The sequence below is a fragment of the Choloepus didactylus genome, chromosome 9 (genome assembly GCF_015220235.1).
Source record: "Choloepus didactylus isolate mChoDid1 chromosome 9, mChoDid1.pri, whole genome shotgun sequence".
NCBI lineage: Eukaryota > Metazoa > Chordata > Mammalia > Pilosa > Megalonychidae > Choloepus > Choloepus didactylus.
In genome coordinates, this window is record NC_051315.1 from 110,023,886 (window position 1) to 110,041,951 (window position 18,066).

Consider the following 18,066-nt stretch of genomic DNA (forward strand, 5'->3'; position numbering starts at 1 on the left):
GACTGGCCTTGGTGTCTTGGTCACCAAGGGGAGACAATCAGATACAATGACTTGGACTCTTTAGTTGATGGCTCAGGTCAAGTGCATGACATGTAAATTTAGGCAGGAAAGGTAACAGTGATCAAAGTTCTGAAGCTTCTAAAGATGGAGCCCAGCAAAAATTCACCTGAGATGCAGTAAACTAAAGAGTAAATTAACACCCCAATCAAACAGGGACAAATCCATCTCTTGAGGGAATGCAATCCCTACCATGGACCTTACTGCCAGGGGGAGACCCAGGCTTACCCAGACCAAAGCACTTTTGGACATGGGGTCAAATTCTTTGCTTCATCCAATCTTTTTTTTCCTCTCCCTCTTTTCGCTCCCAGTCCCACAGACCAAAATGCCTCCTAGAAACTCCCTCCCGCTTCTCCTCAGATTTTCCCCAAGTTATCTAGTATTCCTTTCAGTGTCTTCAGTCCTTCCTCATAACCTTCTGCTGCCAACAGAATCTTCCATTCAGCCCAGCAAGCAAACAGTCAGCACTTATATTATGAGTCCATGATAAGATTTGAGGGTGATGAGGTGAGCATGTGACCCATTCCTCTTTTATAGCTATGTAAGTACTCCACTGCATGGTTATAACAGAGCTATTCAACAGGTCTTCCATGCAAAGGCATATAGGCTGTTTCCAATAGTTTGCAATTATGAGCAATGCTGCAATGTATAATCTTATGACTCCTCAATAAAATTACTAGACGTCATACTGCCAGTCAAAATATAAACACATAATGTAGTTTTGTTCGCTATTGCCAAATTCCTCTCAATTAGGGTTGTACGAAGTGACATTCCCACCAGCAATGTATGAGATTGCCTGTTTCTTCAAAGTCTTGCCAATATCTCAGTATAGTTTTAATTTGATTTTCTCTTATTTTAATTGAGAAATTAAAGTTAAACCACTTTTCATAGGTTTTACAGCCATTTTATATCTTTATTTATTATGAATTGTCTACTGTATCTCTTGCCCATTTTTGGCCTTTTTAAGTGTTCTTAATATATCTGGAGTATTAGCTCTTTGTCTGTGGTATGTATTGTATTTTCTCTTACTTTACTAGTTGTCTTTTGGCTTTGTTTATAGTGTGGTCAGGATTTTTGCTTTTTAAAAATGTTATGGAGTCAAATTTATCAATCTTAAGAGGTGCGTGGTGGGGAGTGGGGTCTCATGGCTGCCAGGAGCCCTGGCCCAATGCAATGAGGAAGAAGAGAAAGAGAAAGTCAAGGATGAGGACAAAGACAATGAAGACAGTGACGAAGAAGACGATAAAGATGACAAGGTTGTTGATGAGGAAGTGAATATTGAATTTGAAGCTTACTCCATTTCAGCAGACGATTATGATGGAATTAAGAAATTACTGCATCAGCTTTTCCTAAAGGCATCTGTGAATACTGTAGCACTAACAAATCTCTTAATACAGCAGAGCCTCATTGGGAGTGTGATTAAGCAAATGGATGTTTCAGAAGACAGTGATGATGATGTGCCTGTTGATGAAGAGGAGATTTTTGGTTTTGTAAGCCTTTTAAATTTAACTGAACGAAAGGAAAGAACTGACTGAGGCACACAAAACAAACAAGCCATGTGGGAAGTGTTACTTCTACCTTCTGATTAGTAAGACATTTATGGAAACAGGAAAAAAACAATTCCAAAAAGAAATGGAGCAACCAAAAGAAAGGTGGACTAGTGTTTGCAAATGCACAGGAAGAATTTTTCTGTGAGAAGGCAACCTTGGAGTTCCACTATTTGGTGCAGGAGGAGAGCGACATGTGCCTGGGAGGCAGGTGGTCTTTCGATGATATACCCATGAGGCCCTTGCGAACTGTGAGGGTGATTCCAGGCAACACAACAAAGGAAATCATGGACAAACTCAAAGACCATCTATGTGTCCCCAAGGAAATTGCCAGAAAACTCAGTGGAGACTTTATTCGGATTAAGGTCCTCTACAAAAAGTAAGGTTCTGTCACTCGTTACACATTTATGAAATATCTTTATATTTTCATTTTGGTCAAATTAATTATGTCTATAGTTGATTAAAGACTTTTTTCAATGAGAAGAAAAAAATCATCGATATTTTCTTTTATTGCATTTGATATTGAAAGATAGTTTAAAAACCTTTCCCTACAATTCAGTTAATGATTCATCTATTTTTCCTCTGGTATTTCATGGTTTCAGTTATGTTGTTGTTGTTTTGGTTTCTGATTTGTTCATTTACAATAAATCCTTTGCCTATTTGAAGTTAATCATGTGCATGATGCAATGTTTGGATCTAACTTTACTTGTCAAATTGCCAACCAGTTGTGCCAGCACCATATATTAAAAGTCCATCTTTGTCCCAGAGATTTGATATACCACTTTTCTCATATACTAATGTTCCATATACTCAGGGTCTATTCCTAGACTTTCCATTCCATTCCATGGTTTGTCTATTAAGGAGTCAGTGCCACTGTTTTAATTAGTGAGGCTTTATTGTATGTTTTAGTATCCAGTTAAATTGGTAGCATATCTTCATAAATTTTCTTTTTCAGTGTTTTCTGTCTATTCTTGCATGTTTATTTTTCTATATGAGGTCTAGCTCCATAAGAATTTGATGGTATTCTTATTGAGATTTCATTCAATGTATAATGAAGACCCTGACTTTTTTCAAACATTGAATCATCCTGTCCAAGAGCATGGTGTGTCTTACAATTTGTTCAAGTCTTCTTTTGTGTTCTTAAAGCATGTTTTAAAGCTTTTCTCAAAAAGGTTTTGCACATTTCTTCTTAAATTTATTTTCTTTTGCTGCTATTGTAAATAGGTTCCTTCTACCATTATGTTCTGTTTTTTATTTTTGTATTTATATATGAAGGCTATTGATTTCTGTATTTCAATTTCATATTGTGAATTCTTTTGTTATTTAAATCAGCTGTTACTGATTCTCTAGTTTTTTTCAGGTATGTGATTATATCATCTACAGCTGGTTACTTTGACTTCTATTCCTTTTTATTCGTTTGTTTGCTTATTTATTTTTACCTCTACTTTATTTTTCTTGAGTAATTGCATTGCCTAATATCTCCAGTGCAATCATGAATAGTATTGGAGACACTGGGCTTCCCTTGTCTTCCTCCTCTCATTAATGCAAATGCCTCTAGTGTTTCTCATTAGTTAAGATGCTGTCTTTAGGGCTAATTTACATCTACATTTTATCATGTTAAGAAATTATGTATTCATTCTTACTTTCTTATTTTGTTAATCAAGAAAGGGTGTTAAATTTTATTGAAGGCTTTTCACCATCCATCTATATAATCATATGATTTTTGTTAGAATTATTAATTATTAACATGATGTATGGTTTTTATAGATTTCTTAATATTTAAACAATCTTGCATTTCTGGTCATAGTGTATTATTTTCTTTTTAAAAAATATATATTCTATTAGAGAAGTTGTAAGTTTAAAGAAAAATCATGCCAAAAATATAGAGTGGTATTGGATTTTGTTTGCTAGAATTTTATTTAGAACTTTTGCAAAATCAATTGTTATAAGTGACGTTAACCTGTACATTTCTTCATTTGTATTATCTCTATCAGGTTAAGGTATCAACCCTATACTTGTCCCATATAAAGGATTAGGTCATCTTCCTTTATCTTTAATACACTGGAACAATTTATAAGCACTGTAAGTATCTGGTTCTTTGAAGGTATGGTAGAATTCCCCCAAGAAACCATCAAGGTTTGGGCTTTATTGTGGGAGTTTTCCTTGATGACTTTCTCCATTTCTTCTGTGGAAACTGATATGTTCAAGTTTTCAATCCACCACAGAGGTCAATTTTTGTAAACTGCATATTTGGATTATGTTTTTCATCAAACTTTTTCATTTCATTTGCATAGAAATCTGCAAATTAGTATCTTACAATTTTAAAATTTATTTTGTTTCAGTAGTTATTTCATTTTTTATTTTATATATTTATGCTTTCTCTTTTTTTTTCTTAAATAAGTTAACTGCGGTTTGTCTATTTTGATATTATTCTTTTCAAAAACCAAAGAAGATTTTGGATTTAATTAAATTCTCCTCCTCTTTAGTGTCTGTTTCATTATTAGTTCTTCCTTGTGCTTTCTTTTGACTTACTTTGCTGTTTTGTCCAGCCTTTCAGCTGGAAATGTAATTCACTTATTTTCATTCTTTCACTTTTATTGATGAAATGATTTAAGGCTACTAAGGATTTTCTTTTAGCCACTGCTTAAATATACCCCAAATTGTGATATGTAGGATTTTATTCTCACCATCTTTTAGAAACTCTGTCATTTTGGTTTTGCGTATCCCTTTGCCAAAGAGTTGTTTAATAGATTGTCTTTTAATTTCTAGAAGGAAGGACAGAAGAGTCTTTTTATACTTTGTTTTAGTTTTATTGCATTGTGATTGGAGAGTATTTTTTTGTAATATTTCTACTCATGAAACATAGTGACATTTTCTTTGTTGCCTAATATTTGATTTATTTCATGAATGCTCCATGTACACTTGAGAAGATATATTCTCTATTATCAGAACAATGAGTTTAATATAGACCCATAATATCATGTTACTGATTATGTTGTTTAGGCTGTTTATATCCTCACTTATCTAGCCCATTTCATATGCTTTGTAGTGAGAAAAATGCATTGAGGTCTATTATTAGTGTGTTTCTATTTATGGGTCCTGGCATCTCTTACAATTTTTGTTTCATAAAAGTGTAGTTGTGTTATTTGATGCATACGTGTTCTTAATTGCTATGTCTTTAGTTTGAATTGTGGCTTTTATAATTAAAAAGCTATTTTATTTGTCATATTTAATGGCTTTTTGGTTAAATTCTACTTTGAGTTCTATATCATCTGCTTTCTAATTGTTTCGATTTGTCTGCCATACTTGGCCCATCCCTTTATTTTTTCCTTCTTCCAATCATTTTGCCTTAGGGTTGTCTGTAAAAATCCCTATATAGTTAGGCCTTGCTTTGTCAACAAAAATGAAAAGAAATTTCTCTTAGTAATGAATTAACTGCATTCACCTTTATGGTAAGTCTGATAAGTTTGGTTTAAACTTTACACTACTTCTATTTTGTCACAACTTACAACATGTGACATACATCATGTAATATCTTATTCCTCTCTTGTCCTTTCATTTTTCTGTTTTTGGTCTTAGACCTACAATAAAATATATTTAAAACTCACCATTTGGAAAGTTTCTCCATTAATCTTTTTATTGGATTAAATTCATCTTCAAGCAGATTCCTCAAAAAGGTCTCATGGGCATAGGATTTTTCTGAGGTCTTCCAAGTTAAAAAATCGCTTTTCCAATAGCTCTGATAATTTAAGGACAGCTTGACAGCATTAAAAAAATCCTTGGCTCACACTTCTTTCTTTGAGTTTTTGCTTTGTTGTTGCCTTGCTTGGGATACTGTTTTTGAAAAATCTGATGCCAATATAATTTTCTTGCTTTGTAAGTTATCTGATGCCTTTGCCTTGAAGTCCTGGCCTTAATTTTTTTTTTTTTCTTTTGCCTCACAGCATGTTACATTTTAATCTTTTTTTGCTTTATCATAATAAAATATTTTTACTAGTATATTCTCAGAGTTTATTGTCATGGCTCAATATTTTCTTCTACCTTGTAGATTTAGGTCTTCTTTTTATTTTCAGGAATCCTTTTGAGTCTAGAAATAAATATTACTTTTGCTTATTGTTTTGTTTATCTTCTTCAGGGATTCTGATTACACATAATTTGGATCTTCTTTGCCTGTCTTCCATTTCATCCAGTTTTTTCCCCTAACCCTTTTTAATTTTCTCTTTATCTAATTTTACTCCCTAGATTATGTTCCTGCTTTATTTTAATATCCCTTATTATATTATCATTCAAATCTATTCTTTCTTGGGCACTTTCTAATTTAGTATTCATTCTATATATGATTTTCTCTTTTTCTTCTAATTCAGTGACCTTTCTTTCTTTTTGATTTCTGCTCATTTCTGTTCTTAGTTTTCTTGGTTTTATTTATTTATTTTTTTACATTTTTGATTCAAGATACTTTTTTAGTGTCAATAAATGCTTGTTTGAGGATACATAATTCAGGTTGGAATGGTTTATCCTTTTTCTTCTGCTTTATTTTTGTTTTTTTTCTCAAGGAATTTTCATCCATTGAATTGTCTGAATTCTCATTTTGTGCTTTCTCTTGATGAGAATTTGTAAAGACAAAGATCATTTGTGCCTCTGCATTGTTGTGGATGGGACTGGTGATTTGAGGTCATTTATGAGATTTCATATATCTCATATGAATGCCCTGGAACATTCTCTTCTGTCAGTATAAAAAATAAGGTTTCTGTACTGGATGACTCTTATTTGTTTGTTTGTTTGGGCAGTGGTGGAGAGAGGGTTGTGTATCCTTTTTTTTTTTTTTTTTTTTAAACTTACTACTGTTTTATCAAAGTGAAAGATATGAGAGTTCTTTATAAAATAATGCAGTTGAGAAGAAAATTTGGTCAATTTAAAAATTTATTTTATTTTATTTTTTTGTTTGCCTCACAGCATGTTACATTTTAATTTCTTTTTGACCTGCTTCACCCCCTGAATCACAACCTTCCCACAACTGCCTCCTTTCATCCTATGATCAGTTTTATGTCTCTTTCTTCTCTGTATTCAGTGTTCTGATCTGCCAGTACACTGTTTTCCCCCACTATTTTTGTACTTAGTGTAGACTCTCTACTTCTGGCACTGCTTTTATATCAATTTTAGGGTAGACACTAGCTCTTTCTTCTCATTCCTACTCTTTTTCTTGAAATATATTTGATTTATGTGAAGACTTGTAGCAGGAATTTTGATGTAGCTCACTAGAACCTGGTGCTAATATCTTTAAATATAGATTAATTTGAAGTTTGAACAACTGTCTTTTATTTATGCTGATGCATGGGTTTTGTTCAGTTTATTCTTTTTGTTTTTTAGGGTATACTAAGCTTTCAAATATATGTGATGGTCATTAGCTCAGCTACCCAGAATTCCATTATTAGACCATTATATATAAATTTCCAGAAATACATTATATATTCTAAAAAGATTATTTTACATTCTACCAGCAACATATGAAATTATTTATCCACTACACCCTGCCAGTAAGAAGGAATCCATTTTAGTCTTTCAAAATAATAAATTAGACATACACAAATACATGTTTTGGCCAAATAACAAATGGGAGGAATTATAAAATCATATTTCTCTAAAATGGAGCTGAAGCCAAATATCATAATCATCACCACTACCACCACCACCACAAATGAACCTTCTAGGATACCAAAAAATAATCTTAAATTTTATTTAAAATTTTAATTGCAATTATAAATTTTATTGAAATTTTTAAGTTAATTTTTAAAGAGTGAATTATAGTGCTATTATACTGTTTCTTGCACTAATTATTCTGAACATTCATGACATTAAATAGACTCTACCTTTCATCTGAGGTTGGTAGAGAAGTAAGATAATTTGGTAGTACTTTGTTCTCAAACATATCCTTACTTTCCTCACACTTAATATCTTTATTATGTCAGTATAGAATGTATCAATATTGCTCTTTACTCCTCATAAAATTTTGAAATAAGTAAAAATTCTGCTTTTAATGCAACCTTATAAGATATAAAAATTAATAAACAGTTTATTTCTTGAGTGATTCATGACCTAAGTGGAATAAATAACAAAAAATTAAGTAGTGTTTAGAGGTTATTTTGTTTCGTGTTAATTTTATTTTATAAATGCAAGTACACCAAAAATTCTACAAACATTAAAATTATGATCATTATATGCCTGTCTTGTAAGATATCTACTACTCTGCCTCTTATTATAGAAACTTTTATAAAAACATGTTGCCCCAGAAAGCATATAATACTGTTTCTAAATTTATCTAGCTAACATATTCTTTTCATATTATTGTTAACTAGAAATATCTTTTCCTATTTATTTAGCTAACTGGAAATTCTTAGTAATTGCTTTGTGCTCATGAAATTAGCAGCTTTCATAATCAATATAATGAATGCAACATTTTACCATTCAGTGATACATACGTTATGTCTATTTCAAACAGACTAATAGAATTTCAACATATAATGCACACAGGAAATCATGACTGAAAATTATACTTAGAATGCTTACCAGATTTTGCACATAAATTTGCATTGTTCATATTACTAACTAGCTGTGATAGGAACCTATAGGAATCATATGATGTCATCAATCATGCTAAAGGTTAGGGATTGCACAATTGATGTTGAAGAAGGAGGAAGCTAAAGCTGAATAGCTGTTTTGGTTGGGAATTCCAAGATTGGAGTCAAATTCAGTCATCCCTAAAATATATTATTTTTATTTAACTCTTATTTATTTAAGTAAGGTTGGATTTTTAATATGCTTAATAATATCTTTATTTCTTTTCTCTGAAGTTTATATGCATGCCTCATTTCTTTATTACATATGTACTCTTCATATTTGTATAAGTCTTAATGGTGTTATTAATTCTTATAATCACCATGTGAGATGGGAAGGAGACTTATTATTATCCCTTTTTAATAGCTAAGGAAACTGAGATTCAGAAAGTTGAAGTAGTTGGACTAAAAGTTACACAGCTATGGTATATTGACATATATGATGCAAATCCTATGATTGATTAGAACACCCTGAAACTCTCCTATACTGCCATCTTATCCTCTGACCTGGACTTAATTCATTTCTAGCAGAATACATCATTCATTTTTTTTTTTTTCATTATTCATTCAGTAGCTCTTCATTGAGGCACATCATCCACTGAGTTTAGTTTTCTGTCTTGCATATAGTTGCTAAAGATGACTTAGATATTGACTCTGCCTTCAAAAGTGTTCTAGTCTCTTGGAGAAATGAAGACATGTACAGAAAAAGAATTAGCAAATCCTCCCTCAATACATAAAGAGGTGCTAGGTGAGTTCAGCTGCATCACCAGAATGGTCCATATTTTAAAGGTCTCAGCTTTAATGGCCTATTTATATTCTTAGGAAGATACACTGTCTTTACTAGGAATATTCTGTGTGCAAATGAAAACCCTTAAGCCAGCTGAGGTCATGGAGAGACTTTAACCTTTGTGGTGTTCTGGGACACAGACCCATAGAGCAGACACAGGTCTCAAGGGGTCTGGAATCCGTGTCTTCAGGAGGACAACAAATAGAGCAAAACAATAGAAAAGGAGGAAGGATTAGAAATTGAGTGGAGAGAATTAAAGACAAGCATGCAGGACAGTAGGAGAGGAGAACCAGTATGGAGATAGGGATGGGGATGGGATGCATTTTGACTCAGAAATCAAGATGGCCTCTTGTTGAGGTTAGCATTAGACTCATTTAATCCTAGATTCTTCAGCTACACTTGAAAAGAAAATAGTAACATTGTTTCTTCTCCCAAGATTTTCAATAACTGTACATGTTTTTGTTGCACTTCTTGATGTATATATTAACTCTGTTATAATTTCCATTTTTGAAGCCTCTCGCCAAAACATTTTTTAAATCACACACAAGTTAATTTCTTTATGTCTTACGCTGCTATAAAATTAATGGATGAATGAATGCATGCATTAATTAACACATATACATTGGATGGATTAATTCCCATAGATTAAGATAAATTCAGGGGACAGAGGTGCCTACATGCATTTTTTTTCTTTATTAGAGAAGTTGTGAGTTTACAGAACAATCATGCATATAATACAAGATTCCCATATACCACCCCACTATTAACAACCTGCATTTCACCAAAACATTTTTAATATGCTACTTTTTGCCTAAGAACTTGTACTTAAGAATGATTGCTGCTGTTTTCCAGGGACAGAGGATAAGCAACATGACCTTTGCAAGGATAATTCCAGCCCTAGAATTAGGATTTTCCACTCATGTGACACATCTCTTTAGGTAGATTTTACTCCTTCTAGTCCTCTGGCCCAGGGGTTATTGTGTGCTAGAGAGGGTAGAAATAGGGTGAATGAGAAGTGAGTTCAGGAGTGCCAATGTGATCATCACGTGAGGTCTGGCTGGCATTCGAGAGGCACACAAGGCTATCTGAGGGCTAGGGAAAGCATCTGTCTGTGGTATGAACTCTACCAACATTGCTCACTGAATCTGGGGAGGAGGGAAGATGGAAAAGGCAATTCTGCTAATGGATTAGACACTAGTAGGCTCTGGATTAAAGGATTCTTGCTTCATTAAAACCCCAGGGAAAGAGTATTGTGGTTTTATGACAGGTGTCCAGGCTAATTTCTTAAGGATTTGCATTTGGGGGTGGATTGACAAATTAGCTCTTAGAGGCTGAGGTTATCCCTGGATTATTCAAAGAAAAGAACATAATGTATCAGTATTGTAGCAAGTAAGTATGTATAATTTATAATTAACAAACATACATATATTGGGGGATGCATTAAAAACATGTTTTTACTGATAGGGATGTGCAGTAAAAAATTTAAAACTTGTGTAAGCTGCACAATGTAGGGGCGGGTAGGTATGTTTTCCTGTCACCAGTTTCTCTTCTTTGTACTGCTTCTTTGGGTGTGAATCACTCCTTCCACTCCTTGTGCTGACTTTATTTATTTTCTCTCCTGAATTGTTTGAAGGTTTCCTAAAGAGGAGAAGTGGAGCTGTTGGCTTTGACTTCCTGTTTGTTTTGTTTTCCTATTTTAGGGCTAGGTATCTTTTGTTCCTAGGATGCCCCACCATTCCCTCTGGCAAGGTCGGGCTACCTCTGGCCTTTCCTCTCTGAGAATCTAGTCCTCACCTGCAAGGCACACGGTTCTCACTCCCACGCTTCTCCAGCACCTCCTCAGGGCCCCTCACTACAAGGTCCCATGTGGACTGCTGAGGTATATAGGAGAATCAGGTTTATATTGCTTTGGTTCTATCAGGAGATGAAAAGAGAGGGAAAGAAAAAGTGAGATGAGAAGATAGATTGAGTCCAGGGACTGGGACCATGGGATGATTCTCTCTTAATCCCCATTTAATTGAAAACCAACACGGCCACAGCGTGGATTACTGGTATTAGAAATGAGCCAAGGGAGTTCATTAAGCCTGTAAGTGGGACACTTTCTTTAAAAGAGTGTCTGTTCAAAAATATCTTTTGAAGGTAATATGCTGACACTGTGATGAAAAAATATTAGTGGCAGCAGTGAGAAAAATGGGATGGAAACATGAGTGGACAAATAGGTGCACTGGGAAGGTAATGAGAGGGTGGAGCTTTTTTAAGGGGCTTGCACTCCCCCCCCCCCCCCAAATGGCTCAGTTCTGGCATGTGCGCGCGCGCGCACACACACACACACACACACACACACACACACGCACGCAACCCTAGCGTTTCCAGCAGGCTTTTTCCCTCTGATGTTGAAGCCTGGCTTTGCTTCCGATAATTCATATAACTCTCCATTCACACGTTCATTCAATCCCTCATCCTCAGGCTCAGAAAGCATTTTCCAAGGACCTGGTCTATACATGGCACCAAAGCACAAAGTCTGGTAACTATATTCAGGAAGTTCTGTGTTTGGTATTTTAGGCTTGAACCTTATGAAACTGCCGGTACAGTTTCCAGCCTACAACATGACAATTTCACATGGTTCAACTTAATATTAATCATGCAAACATATACATATACATATTTTGGAGTTTATAGCAATTCAGAACAGTTATTAAGATGCAGATTCTGGTGCTGAACTTATCATTTACTAGTTTTGAAAACTGGAGTAAGTTACTTAACTCATCTGAACCTCATTTTCCTCCTATAAGAAGGGAGATATAATAGCCCTACTTCAGGAGGTTGTTGTGAGAAAAAAATAACTTAATCCTTACAGAGCACATAATATATTGTGCAACACATAGCAAGTGCTCAATAAATGTTAGCTGCTATTATTATTATCATCTTTGGAAGTCCACATAGAGGTATCCCTATTTGCAGAAGAAAATAAAACAGACTAGCTCAAACTAGGGGAGAAGTGCTTGCTATCCCTCCTGACCAGGAAATTTTGAGCAAATCCACTACCACATCAACCAGGGAAAAAGAATATTTCACTGAACCTGGGGAAATCCAACGGAAGCTCTTACAAGGAAGCAATCAGGAGTTTTAGTGTTTGGCTTCTTATAGAAAGGTATGAAATGCTGGTGCGGAGGGACCCAGAGGGGTGATGGGTGTGGGAGCAGAGGCAGCCGGTGGCTGTACTGGCTTTGTTTCCCGTTGGGGCTGGGCTTCAGCTTCTAGAAACTTGCCTGTTTATTCTGAATGAGCGCCAAGGGGTGAGTGCCTCTGCGAGGAGTCCGTGTCGAGGCTCATGTTTGCGCTGGGAGGGTTGGAAGGGCAGAATGTGGCCACAAGGGCTGATGGACAGATAGACAGATGTGTCCAGATTCATGACTGAGCGGCTGAGCAGCACCAACATGCTACTGAGGACACACAGCTGGTTTAGCAGAGGCTGTTTGTGTCCAAAGCTAGAGATGGAAGAAACTCTTTGTATTATTAACAGTCTTCTGGTGGGAGGATTGCACTGGTGCCCTGGCTGTGTGGAGACAGCTAAGCTTCTCATGTGCAAATGCCAGGAGAACATAAAACCCACCCCACAGAGAATCTCCGGGAAGCAGCAGGCTAATAGCTTCTTCCCCTGTATCACAAGAGGCCACCACAGGCAGCCTGGCCAGTCCCTCCAACAACCAAGGGAGTTGTTTATGAGAAAGAAACAAAAGAAAATCAGACAAATAGGTGTTGGACTAGATTGGCTGATCAACTCAAAGGGTTTGACTCGGAGATGATGCCAAAGGGACCCTAGGAGGAGGAGAGAACCGGGCCTCAGGGTCAGAGGGAGATGAGATCAAATCTTACCATTAGCACTTAGGACTAGTTCTTTTACTCTCAGGGGCTCAGTTTCACCATCTGAGAAATGATTATGAAAATTCTACCTCATGGATTGTTCCGAGGTTGAAAGGAGAGAGTGAATGTGCCTTGCCCATTGTACGGTAGTTGGCTTTCCTACCCTCGGTAGAAAGTTGCTCTAGGAAAGAGCCAACTGTTCTGGCCCAGGCAGGCATGGACAGCCTGCACTGCCCTGGGAAAGCGGGTCTCCCCTACCCCCACCCCCTCACCCTGTCCTCTCCTCCTGGCTTTTCCCCAGAAGGCCCCAGGCCTCCCAGGCCAACTGCCAAACCACCAGGACACCAGGATTGGCTTTCAGGGACCCCTGCCCCCTCCCCTCCACCCTCTCCAGCCCCATCCCCCACATGCCAGGCCCGCTCTGGGCTCCCTCCCTGGAGGGTGGTGTCCCCTGGCTGCCCCAGCTTGCTCTGCCAGCACTTGCAGGTAGATTTATCTGAACCCCCCACTGACAGTTTGTGATTATTTGGGACATGCCAAGGAGCCAAGGACCATGAAAGGAGTTGCATTCCAGAACCTTCCATGATTCTCATCAGGCTATGTCAATCAGGCCCTTTTCAGGGAAGGACAGAGAGACATTCTCTTTGCAATCTGAAATACCCCTTTCCACTCACTGACAATGCCACTCAATCCTGTGCCTTATGAAAGGTGAGACTCAGAGAAATGAGGATGACTATGATGACTCTGAACCTTACATGTTTGTGGGTGCAAAGGATGGAAATATTTCTTTATCTTAACTTTCCATTGATGTATAATATATAATATATGGAGAGGAGAGTGTACAATTTTAAGTGTACACCTGGGAGTGACCAGCAGGGAAGAATTAAAACTAGAACTTCTCCAGCCTTTTTAGCTGAACCATGAAGCCTTTTAGAGTGCTGAATGGAGAACATTCCTTAGTAACCTTGCTAGTGTATTTATTAAAGCCAGCGGTGTGCTGGAGCCGGCTCACACCAGCTCAGAAGAGCTACCTCTGCACATCACTTCCCAACTCCAATCCAGTGACGTCAAGTTGGTGGCTTGAAATCAGCATTGGAAGGGGTATCTACACCAGAGAAATCAGTAAACGTCACCAACCAGAGTTTTTGTTCCCTTGAGAGGCAGTTGTTAAACATTTATCAGCAAACCACTGTTCACAACCCTCCTAAAACTTGTGAACAAAGATTCAATAACTTTCTGACAAACTCCAGTTTAATCAATCCCAATCCCCTTTCTCCAGAAAACTCCATTGCCCACCCTCCTGCCTTCAGAGTACATGGGCTTTGCTATCTTCATTTGGAAAGCCTCATACATTTGACAACTGTTCCACCGTAACCTTTTCTCCTCTTTTGGCTTTCTGTTAAATTACTTCTGTTCTCTGAGCATGTTTAAGTGATTCCCAGAACAGAAATGGTTGATGTGCAAAGCCTAGAACTTCCTGGAAAGAAACCAGCTCTCTGAGGCTGACAGTTGGGCATCCAGCAGCATCTATGGCCCCTTGGATTGAAGACACTTCCAAACTGTCCCTTTGTCTGCTGGGTCCCCTTCACCCCGTGCCTTTTTCAACTCAATTCCATTTCCAACCTCACTCCAGACTGCCCTGGGGACAGACATGGGCATCTATGACCTTAGGACAGAAAAGCAAGAAGAACCAAAGGGGACAGTGTCTCCCCTTCCCTGGCCCTCAGTTAAATGGGCCGGGTGGGTCCCGCGATGCCGGTCCCGCCCCCCACCCTGCTCTGACTTGAGGATTTGCATCTGAGTGCACTGTGCTCCTTTCCACAGCTTGGCAGCACTGGGAGTTCCACGGTTTTACCCAAATGAGAGGGGGTGGGGCAAAACACTGAAGGACTCTTTTAAAGACCCTCCACCTGACCTCTGTCTGAGCAAATAATCAATCACCAGGAAAAGCACCTCCCGATTGTTCCTCTCAGATTGGAGCAGGGAACAGACTGTGGATTTATGAGGTGACGTCAGTTTGAAGTCCGGACTGCCGGGCCTGAGCTGCATTTTACACACTCCCTGATTGTTTTAGTGGGCCTGCTCATGAAGGGCTCCAAAGCCCTCCCCAAGCTCAGCTTTATTAGAATGGCAAAGATGGAAAGGAGTGTTTTTCCAGATAAATCAGCGTATTTAGACTCTGTTCTCTCCTCTCTCTCTCTACTGGAAAGCACTCCCAGAGGGAAGGAAATGAAGAACTGCAAAGTACTTGCAGGTACATGCTTAATGCCTTAAAATCTTGCATTGTGTTAACAACTATGCAAGGGCTGGGCTTTAAAGAAATAGATGGATTCTCGATCTGACCAATTTAAATAATCCCTGGGAGAGAACTAAAGAGAAGATTTATGTCCTTAGTATCTAAAAGACACACCAGAGTTTAGCCTGGAGGCTGGGTCTCTGCACTGAGTATCTCAGTGCAATTCCTTAAGAGGATCAAGATAAAACTGGGTTTAAGGAATGAATGAGGGGGTGGGGGAATGACGGGGGGGATAGAAGGGGTCAGAAGCCAGAGCAAAAGAAGGGGGGAGGTTAGGGAGGTAGAAGTTAGCAAGAGGGGAGGACAGTAAAGCTTTTGTGCCAGCAACAAGACTGGAGGGACTGAAGGACTAAAAGAGTAGAAAATATATTTCTCCTTTATATTTAATAAATATAATCTCTATTTATAGAGACTAGATATATCACTGCCTATTTCCAAGACTAAAGAAATGTGAAGACAAGAGAATTGTTTTATTTAAAGTTCCAGAAACTTATATTAATTTTGAGATGAAAGACTTGGAGACTTGAAATGCCTTATTTATGGAATGAAACAAAAATTATTGCTGCAACTTAGCAAGATTTTTGAAGGATGGAAGTGGTGGAGGAATGATTTCAAGGAAAGTAAGAGGGTTTAGTCAAAGAGAAGTGAGAGAAAGCTCATCAGGAATGTGCATGTGTCGTCTGTATGCACGTGTACGTGTGTGTGCCTGTGTATGCGTGCGTGTGCAAGCATGTGCATGAGTACGTGTGTGCACGTGCATGTGTGCAAGAGTGTGTTGTGTGTGTGCATGTGTGTGTGTTGGGTAAATCTGTGGTGAGGCAGCAGCTGATTGGGGAATGGGAAAAGCCAAGCAAATGATTCCAAACATTCTGTCTTGATCCCAATCACTCTGTATATTTAGATCAGGACTGCAGAAAGCCTCAAACCTGCTAGATGGCTGGTCAATTTAATCAAAACAAAATAAGTGACTAAATCTAAACAGCTCAGTTTGGGTTAAACTGAATTTTAATCCAATAGTTTCTGATTTCAAGACCATTTCTTTCTACCATTGCCATTCTTGTGGTAGTTACCATGCAGTGAAAACCAAGTACGACAGATAAAAAGGATCTCCAGGGATAGAACCTAAAAACGTTGTGAGGATAATTTGGACGGAACTTTCGCCTCTCTGCGACGGCAAGGTGGATGCCCCTGCCTGCCTGGTGAGCTGCTTTTCTGTCCTCGCTGCTCCACAAGCCCTCTCTGGAGCTTCCCTAAAGGTCAGAGAGAACAACCTTCCAAGCCAGAGAAGGACCAGACTCTGTGAAGTCCTTAAGAGCAGAGGCCATGACTGCTTCCTCTTGACGTCTGTCACCCTGGCACTAGTAAAACTTCAAAAAACCATGTACAAGAATTAAACATGCCTCTGCTATTTGAAATGCAGAGGAGGATATGGCCTACCTCTAGAAGTCTGTAATTTAAAAAAATTGGATTCATTCGTAGGCAGAGGCAGCTGAAGATACCGTATAACAAATGAGTTTTACATACTTTATCCTAACAATAACAAATACTGGTCCTGGTCAAAGCTCTGGAGAAAGTGGCTTCCTACAGGTGACTGAGACTTGCTTTGATGAAGCAACGAGGTGCACAGTCAGTGCCCTGCGGTGGGACTGGGAGGGCAAACCCTGCATTAGGGTGGATGCAGCTCTTTTAGAATGAGCTGAAGTTGGGGGGTTAGGATCCGCTGGACTTTGAGAGGAAGATGTATGAAATAGAAAGAACCCTGGTAGATAAAATCAGATATTGTCTCTTCAGTGCAAAGACCATAACAAAACAGAGACTTAAGGCAGTCCCTTTGAAGCAAAGTTGCACGGTGTGTCTGGTTCTGTTCTGGGCCAAGTCTCTGGATTTGTCCCTCACTGCCCCTCCTCCACCCCCCAGGCATGGCGTGTAAGGGAGAGTGCAGTTGGTGCTTTCAAGGAACTTAAAGTCTAGTGAGAAGACAGACACATGATTACGGCTATGAGAACTGATATCTTATTGGGTTAAATGGACAAGGAGACTATATAGTAGAAGAAATAAGTAATTCTGGCTGAAAGCATCAGGAAAGGCTTTACTGGAAAGATAGTGCTTACAACAAGACGTGATGGAGTTTGCTCATAGATGGGGTGGGAGGGGGCTCTCCTCGGAGAGGAAACAGTATTTGCAAAAGACAGAAGGGGTGGGATGGCCTGATGCATCAGGATAATTGCAATTGTCAAAGCTGAAATTACAAGGTAAAGGTGCTTAATCACAAATGACCTCGTGAATCATGCAAAGAGTGTACATTTTTAAGGATCCATTGGGAACTCTTCATTAGGAGGGTGACATGATGGGACTTGCATGCCACTATGACAACTAGTATATTGAACACTGTCTACACAGTGGCTACAGACAGGAAGTCATTTTTGGTTTGGTTTGGTTTTTGTTTCTTCCCCCAGTCACTACCTTAAAACATGCTGTTCAAAGCTTCCTTTCTGGCCTGAAATAACATCTTAGATACAATTTCCTGGTGATCAGTTTTTGGCCGTTTTCAGTTATTAGATGTCATTCGATTTAAAGCCATAATCTCATATCCCTTTCAAGGTTTTCCTCTTCCCTATTTGTGGTTATAGAGAACAGAAGGGAGGAGTCTTTCACTTTTTTTCTCACCTTCAACTTTGGAGTGGGGGCGGGTTACATGGTCTGCCCCAGACCAAACCCTTTCCCTCCCTCTTCAAGATTCTGGCCCCTCCAAGGTGCTGGAGAGGGAAGACAGAAGGGGTAAGTAGCCTCTCTTGTAATCCTCTCATAGCTGTTTCTGCCTTCCTGGCTAGTGCAGTTGATCTTTGATGCCTTCTCTTGGCAAGCATACAATGCTATCTCTTGACTCCTTTGGGGAAGGGGGTT

The 18,066-nt window shown here is 38.2% G+C and overlaps 1 pseudogene; it reads left to right on the top strand.

The window, feature by feature from the left end:
- LOC119543827 overlaps window positions 1–1,987 on the top strand; it is a 133,914-nt pseudogene extending 131,927 nt beyond the window's left edge.
- The last annotated feature ends 16,079 nt before the right edge of the window (window positions 1,988–18,066 follow it).